We start from the raw sequence: 10,343 nt of genomic DNA, 5'->3' as shown, positions 1-10,343 counted from the left end.
GCAATCCACAATAGCATTTCCTCAGAACAAGCTATAGAAAGTGCAAACCAAAAATGCTCCCCACTGTTTCCTTGTGGTAAGAATGTTGCAACATAAATGGTAAAGAGATATACTGCTAATAGTATTTTACTCAAAATGTCCACAGAGTGTTTCAACTGAAAACAAACTGATGRCTCTATTGGATAGTAATACGGGGCACAAGCTGCCTTTGAGTGTAGCTCACTGGCAGTCCTGTAGCTCAAGTGTCCTTTTTTTTGTGTTGCAAAGTAGCCATAGATCAGGTAGCAGTAAGTCTGGAGCAGAACAAAGCGGGCTGTCTGAGCACCAGAAAGTAGCATTGGAAGGCAGCATTTTCTCAGAGACCAAACTTTAAAACAAAAAGTAATTCCAAACATAAGTGGAACAGTAGGGCTTTATTTTTTAGCCTTGGCGGTGTATGGGCTGCCACTTCTGAATCATGAGGGTAGTTGAGCTTGGGTCTGTTGTCTCATACTTCCACTAGAAACTACTTTCTGAAGAAAGGGTAACAGCTGTGAACAGCTTGGTGGATGATGGGCTACTTCCAAAGGAGGACTGGCATCTAAGACAGGATTTGGGTACACCACAGGTACCCAGTTGAACACTGCAACTTAAAACCACTCAATTCCAGCGACATTTCCCCAATTGACCCAAACTGTCTTTAGGTACCTGGATCTCTGCTTTAGCTCACGTGCAGACTTCCCACGCCATGGGGAGCACCATGAAGGCTTGCAGAGCATCTTGGAGCTCAGCAATGGTCCCTCTGCGCTCCCCAAGGGCTGCTTGGAGCACACCTACCGCAGCAGCAGGTCCCGTCCTCTCAGCCCCAAGGCAACTTTCTATTCAACATTTTCTGTTTAAAATGGTTACATCCCTCTGATAACATACTAGAGTTCAGAGCAAACCTCAGCAAGTGAGAGTGCCAGATCCTGAGTCTCTTCACCCTGAGAGTTTCCTTCAATGTCTCCATTGCAGCGGAGAACTCACAAAAGAAAATGTGGGGTGAAAAGAGAGCTTCCCACTTTCCCATGGGAGGGCTGTTGCTCATCAGAAAAAATGATCACAGGATACCTGGGCCAAAGACAAAGAAAAAAGTGCAAGTGTGATGCTGTACCTAGTGACTGGGACAGTCATGAAGAAAAGGACTTTCCTGGGTTTTGGTCTTTCATACAATTGCATCTGTATTTTGCATTAAGCCTCCACTGAAACAACTGTGTAACCAGCTGTCAGACCAGCGACAATGACCCTCAGTTGTCTCCTACCAGGCATGTTGATCCCCCTTCCAGGGCTTGCAGCATTTGATGGGCAGGTCCTTAATCAGCTCATTTTCCATGTCCAGGTGCTGTTTCAAAAGAGGCAAATCTCTTTCTTGTTTTCCAATAAAAAGCTATCAACTCAGACTAAATAAGGTAGGAAGATTACGGCAATTCATGGTAGATGTCAGGTTTGAAGCCTATTCCAAACCTACAGTATTCAATGAACACATTGTGCATTGAAAGCAGTATCTTGTCCTGAGGCAGCAATTCAATGTATTTGCAAATCATGTTGCAGTTATAAGCTACAGTTGGTAGTGACCCACTTTTTTATTGTACACAATGTTACTCAGTTGAGTTGTGCTAGTTGCAGAGCAAAATCCTAGCATTTCAAATAGCTGTAAATATTTATGAGTTCAATGCAATTTTTGCTAATATTTTAGCACTGTTACATGAAGAGATTATCCACAAAGGGTGAGATGTTGCTGGCATTTTGCACAGGCACCAAGAGAGCTTTTGAATTTTTTTTCTATTGAAAGAAATCATCTCAAGAACAATCTAAAAAAATGCTTCAAGTATGACAGAGCACTTCTCATCATTTATATACATTTATGCCTGTTATATAAACACAGCAGCAAAATAGAAGATGTCTATCTGCTTCCTGAAGTCATTTTTTTATGGCTTGGAGGCCCATTTCAGAGTATTATCCTCTCTCTGAGCAGAGGTAAAATATATAAATGGAGACAAATTAGGGGGAAGTTGATGCACAAAGCAGGAAAGCTGCTCAGATAAAACATACAAAAGTATTTGTTTTCCAAAATACGCTTAGAGCAAGGCTCCTTCTGGCTCATAATATGTTAGCTTATTTCTTAAGGTGTCACCCATGTGCTTAGTTAGGAAACCAACTTCAAGCTTTTTAGTTACAATACAGTGTGAAGGCAGATGCAGACTGAACTAGGCATATGTATGTAGGAAGGGAATGGGACCTTGCAGCCATCAGGCCACAAATGCATCTGGTAACTAAAAAGCATGCATGGCAGTGGCAAGTAATATGCTTACATTAACTTTAGTGTTGAGTGACTTTAATATTTAATATTGTGGTAGAGCTTAGAAGGAATAACTGGTAATTAAGACTGGGCCTCACACGCTCACAGAATAAAAAGATAGGCCCTGAAGAAATGGCAGCCTGAAAAATAAGTTAAATATTGGCATTGCTCACAAAGCTAGGATGTAGTGAAATCTGTTCATAAAAGACATCAGAATGTATCCAAGCACTAAGCTGTCGTAATGCTGTAAAGACTATCTTCTGAATTAGAAATGTTTATAAGAAATAGTATTCCTACCACGAAGTTGACAAAAAAAGACTGAGATCTATATTTTTGGCTGATTGCTATGAGGGAAAAGTTTCTGAGTCTTCTGCTGGTTTGTTCCTATAGCTGGCTACAAGACAGGGCTGTTAGCTCTGTTTGTGATGTTATGAACAGTCAGCTCCACTGACTCTTTTTAGCTTTGTAGACTTTAAAAAGACAAAAGAAAAATACTCTGTCAAATAAAAATAGTCATAACCAACCTGGAAAGATATTTATGCCCACATTTTTGCAAGGGTATGGTAAACAGTAGGAAGTAAGAAATAAATTATTAAAATACAGATGGCAGTGACAACTGAAATGATCCTTTACTGGCTGTTCATATAGGCAAGAGATGTCAAGAGATGGAGAGTTCAGAAAAAACGTTCAGCAGGCAGGGAGAGAGAGCTTTCTGTCTGAATATTTTTGGTCAATTATCATATAGTAATCTGAGATTTTTGCTACATTTATTCCATTTACTGAATTGATTAAAAAGGCAGTGTTTTCAGAAATATGGCTATGGATTAAATATAGATGTGCACAGATAGGAGTAATTTCTTATACCACTGAAAAAGATGTGTATAATGTGGTATAATAGAATCAGATTTGCATCTGATTTACAATCTCAGTATAACTAAATTTAAAACACCTTTTGGATCACTTACATTTTGTCAGTTACTTGCCCTGTCAGGTGGGAGTCTTGCAATGGTCTGTAATGATTTAAATGAAAATTGAGTAAACTGGCTATGATCTGGCCTTTTCTCCAAACTTTATTCTACTTTTATTTAAAATGATAAGAAAAGTAGTGTCTCAAGCAGGGATTTTTTGAAGAACCCCTTCTTCCACTTTTGGACTGGGCCATCTGTTCTGCCCAAGGCTGACTGAGATATTCAAATATCCAGATGTTTAAACACTTCAGTAATGGACTACCTACTCTCCCCTACCAGCAATCATGTAAGATTTCAATGTTATGGCCAAGACATGTAGGAGTTGATTCACCATTCCATTAAATCCCATAATGTGACACTTAAAACTAGACAACTTTTAAAGATCGTTGTGGTGAAAAGAAAAACCACATGGTTAATGGCCGACTATTCAGAAAGGGCAGCAAGCTGTGCAGGGATTGCTAACTAAGATTCAAACACGATCAGGGTAACATAGTTAAACCTCAGCTCATTTATGGTAACCGTACACGAGCGGAGCCCACCTCCACAGTGAAAGCAAGGTAATATGCCTTAGCTTACAGTGCTGCTTTCATTGGAGGGAAGAAATCCCTTAAAAGGCTCTGAGCAGGAGCTATGGTCTTCAGGGCTTTAGTTAAGCAAAGCATGTAGTGTATTTATGGGGAAGCCCCTGAGATTTTCAGCATGCATCCAATGGTGAGCTGCTTGGTTACAATATTGTATTAATTTACTGTATTTTTTTCCATAAGTAATTTTATGAATCCCCAGTCAGAAGCATAATGGAAATTTTCCAGCCTTAGAGCATGAAACATCTTCAGCTTCAGGTTCTCAAAGATGCAAGAGATTCATTAAAATGAAGCCAGGGAAATGATTATATCTGCCTGCACAGAAATCCTGACTTTGTGATTGCTAGCATCTCTTTATAAACAAGGTCTACACGTATACAGCTAAATGTGATAGAAAAAAATGCTCTTAGCACTTCACAGAGAGCCAAGCTGGGGGCTCGGAGTCAGAGCAGAGATAAACCTGTAAAGATGTGACTGTCTCCAAAACTGACTTAGTGTAATATTTGCTACTCAATAAGCCAAGCAAAACAAGACAAAAAGGGCAAACTTTCATGTTTTCTCCCTGGAGCTCATAACTCCATGCTTGGGATCGCTGGAGGGAGTGTTCACATTAACCTCAATTGTGTCATATTTAACTTGGCTATTGGAAGACCTACTTGGCTCTTTTTGTAAATACCACACCTTTTATATTATTGACTTTCCTCATTTTTAATACTGCTGTTTTGCTACATGGAGTTTTCTTGTCATACTTTTTATTTCTTCTAAACATACATGGCTAATCCTGTATGCTGCTGAACTTCTAATAGGTAGACTTTCAGTGGATGCTGACTGTGTCCCATCATTAAGATGTTGCATGCATGGGGCATTATTTTATGATATGCAGAGGGTGAATGAATGAAAACAAGAAGCTCGGTCCAGTGCTGTGATATATAGACCTATAAGGGAAAGTTCTAGGGCACAGCTTTGTGGTTCTCCAGAGGGAATTTATATACTGCAAGTCCAGTGCTTTAGCCTGCATGAGGACTCTACAGTTGAATTCATAAATTTTCATTTTGACTTCTTAATTGTATTCTAAATTAATGATGAGTTGATAAAAAGGTTTTCTCAAAAACATAAACACAGTTTTATTTTTCCAAGTACAGAATGCCTCATTCACCCCCCTCACTGTCTTTCACTCCCCCACCCTGCCCTTTCACCGTGGCCATGAAGAAGCTCTAGAAATTAAGAGTTCTGTAATGTGCTCGCCTCTGAAGAACTTGCACAGAAAGTCAATAATAAGGTCCTTTTAAAGACTTTCTGCTTTCTCTGTCCTCTGTTCTTAATTCTGGAAGTTGTTTGCATAAGTCTCTGATGATACTATCTATAGCTTGGTCACATCAGAGAGGGAAGCTGTCTCTCAAACAGCATTTGAACTTTATATTTAGAAACCAACACTTCAAACTCCAGGTTTAAGTGAACTAGAAGTCATTGAGGTTCCCACATATCATGAAGCTTTCACTCAACTACACAGCTTAACAGCGAGCTATACATTATACAAACTGCATTTCCAAAGTGGACAACTGCACAGAAAGCCTTGGGAAGTAGTAATCTAATGTGGAAATGACATACGGATGAAAAACTTTGTGAGAGCTTACTCTGGAAGACTCTTCTTTTCAAGGGCAGAAGATAGAACTGTGCTCTGCTCCCCGGACCTCCGGGAGCATAATTCTTCTAACAGTGTCTCAGCTTTCAAAAAATCAAAATAAACAGTTTGGCTGTGACTAGGAATGCTACTGACATAATTTGTGCTGTCTTTGTTCAAATACTATTCCTAAAGTCTTGTCTCCTTGAGAAAGCTTTACCAATATATCAATCTTCCTACTATGCAGCTTATTAATTTAAGCCAATTATTCAAAACGAAAATAAGTATGCCAGCAGGAGCACTTCCTTTTCCCCAGTGTAATTTCATTTATGCTAGGGCTTTGACAGTCAGAAATTGTATACCTACGTGACACTGCTATACTCAGCAAAAAAATGAGTACAGATAAGGTTTAAATTGTTCATGAACCCAGGTTCAGCAAATTAAACTTCATCAGTATTAGACACTGAACAAATGCTATACCAACTTCAGAAGAGATGAAGGTAAAAAAAAGATGATTTGAACATCTGCTAAAGATGGACTTTCTTTTAAAGTGAGGCCCTAACTTATCTCCAAGAGGGTGGCACTATACCTTCCACTGTTCCTCGAGGCAGTGACAAGATTGTATGCCTTTCTGCTGGCTTTCAGTAGCTATGAGAGACATGAGTCTCTTCTGCAGGCTGTTGCCTCTCCACTTTGTTGCCATTCTCAAGACCAGTATGGATAGYGGCACCAAACTTCAGGCAGAAACGATGCTCTGCATTTGTCTTCCCCATGTCCCAGAAAAACACCTCCACCAACACAAATCATGGTTCTGTCCAAACTGGTTTGCTATATTTTGACTTCAGAGAAACCTGATGCAAGCGTACAAGCATCAAACAACGCTTTTCATAAAGTGCAGAGTGCCTTGAACAGGCTACCAGCCAGGCTTTCGCAGGTGCTGGGCCGTCAAGAAACGTTTTAAAAGCTCCTTGCATTCTTGTTGATCAAACTAGGAGTGGGGCTTTCTGCTACCATTTCTCTAGGGTTATTTCTTCCTAGTTCATCAGCTGCCTGTCATTCACCATAGCAATAGCAGGATTCTCTCTTTATCCATGCCATCTAAAGTTGCGAGGGCTGTGTAGATACCTAGCTCGTGCCAGCTATGTTCAACAGCTTCATCTACAGCTAGTCTTGTAAAGTCTTTCGTTGAGATTCTTGTCACATTTTACTATATAAAATCCATTGAATATGGGTGGAAAAAAACCCCTCATGTAATTTAGAAGCAAAATCTCCCAGATGGGACCATTGTCAGAGTTTGTCAGCGTTCTTGCTCAGTTAGCTTGTCAGTGAACTTTGTGAAAGAATAGCCACTTACATGGTCACAGAAATGCATGGACTCCTGCATGTCACCACATTACTAATTAAAAAGATGTCATTTTAGATGTAACCTGCTGTAAGTGATGTAGCTTGTTATGCCTCCTTCCATTTTAAATCTGCAATACCACTTTTGCACGCATACTGTTTGTATTATGCAGCCATCTAGAGGGCTTTCTGTCTGTATCTACTTCAGCCGTTGCACCGAAACCACAAAACTGTAGGAAAATGTAAGCGCTACTGACCCTTAGCGGCCATAACTTTCCTACAGTATTGTGGGAATGTTTGCTAAATTCAACAGTGTTGTCTGGTGCTGTCATGCAGGCACCATTACAATTTTTTAGGGAAGGTACTGATTAACCTGCTGATGGCAAACATTTGGGAAGTACTGTCAACAGAGAAGAGGATTAGGGCATCACAGAGGAAAGGGTACCTGACCTTAAGCTTTGCAGCAATTCAATAATGCAAATATAGTATTGTGTTTAGGGGCTGCTACAATTGACACTGTGAGCTGAAGGTGTGAGTCATCCATTGGAAAAGACAGATGGAAATAAAAATTGGAAGCATCAGTCAGAATGATTATAGACCACCATGTGGCTCTGACAAAGACAAATGCGATTCCTGGAGACACCAGGAGATATATTTCTGGTTCAGATAGGGAAAACTTAACACATTGTACAAAGCACTAGTGAGACCTCATCTGGAACATTAGAGGCACAAGGATCAGGAAAGATGAATTTGAATATGCAAAGAAATACTCTTAAGGTGATCAGGGGAACTGAAATCCTATTTTATAAGAGGAACTTACGCAATATCTAGCAAGATGACATCTAAAAGAATATGAAACATTTCCCACTATACACACATCAAAGATGTCAACAACAAAGAGGGATAAAATTTAACATGGTGCAAGAATAGACAAATATGAATTGGCCAACACATTTTAGGCTGGAAAGTAAAAATGATTTTAACAATAAGAGCTGTGAGATTCATTAAATAAGTTTRAAGTACAAGGAGGAGGGCAATCCTTCACATTTTGAAAATGCAGGTTGAGATGGCTTCTATGATGTGATTGCCAGCATCTGCGCTTCCAGTCCCTTGTTCCTATTTGGCTTTTCGGGCTTGTTAATTTCTAAARTTATCATACAATTACTGCAAAATCAGAAATCACTCATGTCACTGTGTTATGCTGCCTTTCACTCCACCTGAAAAAAAATGGAAATGGCTGTTGTGAATGTCTTATTGCAAAATGGTATGACTTTGTTTTTAATACAATCCTTCATTTTTACTTCATAGTTAAATTATGTGGCCTTTCCTGGAACAACTTTTCAGAGATATATGTATTGAAGAAGATTTCTCTGTTCTCAGTTTTCCTTACAGCACTTTACTGTTTTTCACCACTCTCTCTCTGGTTTATCTGGAAAGGTCCATCCAACTCATAAAAAATACCATAGTTAGCACCCTCTTCCTGTGACTCATTTAAACATGTAATGTTCTTCTATTGTCCTTCCATCAATGATCATCATTATGATGCCTACATCCCTAGTCACACATTACCCAGATGGCTTATACTTTAAATAAAGAGAAGTGACTGTGAACAAACATGGGCAGGAGAGTGCAAGAAAGCAATGGGACAACGCTCATCTGCATGATGGCAGTGATTTCAGTATACCATCAGTCTAGTAATTGTGAAGGTTTTTTGGTATCAGCAAGTATTTAAGGAAGGCTTTGGAGAACTGTGGCATGGCTCTGCATGTTTATGGAAATCTCTCCCAAGTGTGAGGAGAATGAAGGAGGAAGGATGAGGTGTTTGAAAGTGTAACAAGTGGGCACTGGAGACTGATTCCATTGGGATAGCTGACTTCCTGACACTGAATGAGAGATGACATATAGGACACAGGTACTTTTTGCCACTAAACACATGCTAGCTGGGAAAGGGAACAAAAGTAGGCAAAAGTCATGGGCCACAAAAATGGTATTTGCAGCAGTGAATCAGGCAATGTTCTCAATAGATTGAAGTGGAGCGATACTGCATTTTTCATACCCAAAGAAAACAAATTTTCATTAACTGAGTTATGAGATGACAAGTTGTTCAGCTTTATGAATGAACACAGAAGCAGAATCGAGCATTACATTCAAAGATGAATGGAAAAATTCAGATTTAACCCATGGACCCAGACACAGTTTTCAGTCTCTGTCTCAAGTCATAGATGATATCACAGGAAGGGTAACGGTACTGTCCATAGTGACTCAGAAAGAAGGAAACATGGAAGGCTCAATGGAATGGAGCTGAAGGGCCTAATTCAGCCACACTGGGCTTGTGCTACGTATCTGCAAGAAAGTGTTGGCCAGGTGAAAATTGCAGATCAAGCAGGAGACAAGAGTAGGACACACCTAAGCACCATCTCCATGAAGAAGTAGTTCAGTTTGTGTTGGCAGATGAGATTTTTTTAACAAAAAGATATGAAAGTAGAAAAGAGGGTAACTTCCATTCAGTGTGAATAATACAGTCTCCTGGAGGACAAGTCATGGAAGTCAGATGAATAGAGGCTCTTTAGAAGAAAAGTACGTTTACTATCGAAAGTCAAAGGCTGAAGAGGAGGGAACACTGTTTATAAGCTCAGTCAGGAAGAGTTTGTTAAAGACTTTGGCAAGAGCGTATCACTTGACTACAGGGACAGAAGAGGTGATAGAGAGGTCTGTGACAAAGAGAACAGGAACATCAGTAAATACAAACATGTTCAATGAGCTTAGAAATAAAGAGAAACAGGGCAGTTACTGGAAAAGCAAGTGAGACCAAGGATCTTTTATTCAGTACGACTATTCCTTCTTTACCACAATAAATTCAGTTTACTTTGTCCTTATCATAAAAGGCCTGCAAACTTTTATGCAACATATCATGGATGTTTTCTCACTGTTAATCTGCTGCACATGACATCCTTTCAATATTGTCTGTCTTTCCCATAAACCGAGATGACTCCAAATATTTGAAATTTGGATTAAAAATAGAAAATCAGATTAAAAATTATACAACTTTAAAAAATGGCATTCTTTTTACTCCCTACCCCTTTAATTCAGGGTACCCTTGGTATTTTGGCTTTTTCACATGACCGCCAGAGTCACAGAGCTTTGCTGTAAGGGAAGACCGGGACCCTTATACAATCACTGATTGATAAAACCGAGAGCGTGAGAACAACATGAGACACCATGGACCTTATCGCAGAGCCAAATTCCTCTCTCACAACCCCTGGTTTTCCACACCACGTTGTGTATTGACCGTTCCCGCGTAATCCATAGTTTGCCTCTCCTTCCTAACTCCCCTCTTCCCCCTTTAATCGGCTATCAGAACCCCTTCAACTCAGCCCCACGCAGTTACGGCCTAGGGAAGGCGACGAGGCCTCGCCAAACTCACAGTCCTCATGCACAGTACGTTTGAGGGCTCCCACACCCCGCCCCCGCGGGCGGGGAGGCGCCGGGCCCGGCCTCCGGCGGGGCGGGGCGGG

Source organism: Apteryx rowi, unplaced genomic scaffold (genome assembly GCF_003343035.1).
Source record: "Apteryx rowi isolate R43461 unplaced genomic scaffold, aptRow1 scaffold_34, whole genome shotgun sequence".
Lineage (NCBI taxonomy): Eukaryota > Metazoa > Chordata > Aves > Apterygiformes > Apterygidae > Apteryx > Apteryx rowi.
Note: the sequence above shows the minus strand (reverse complement) of the source record.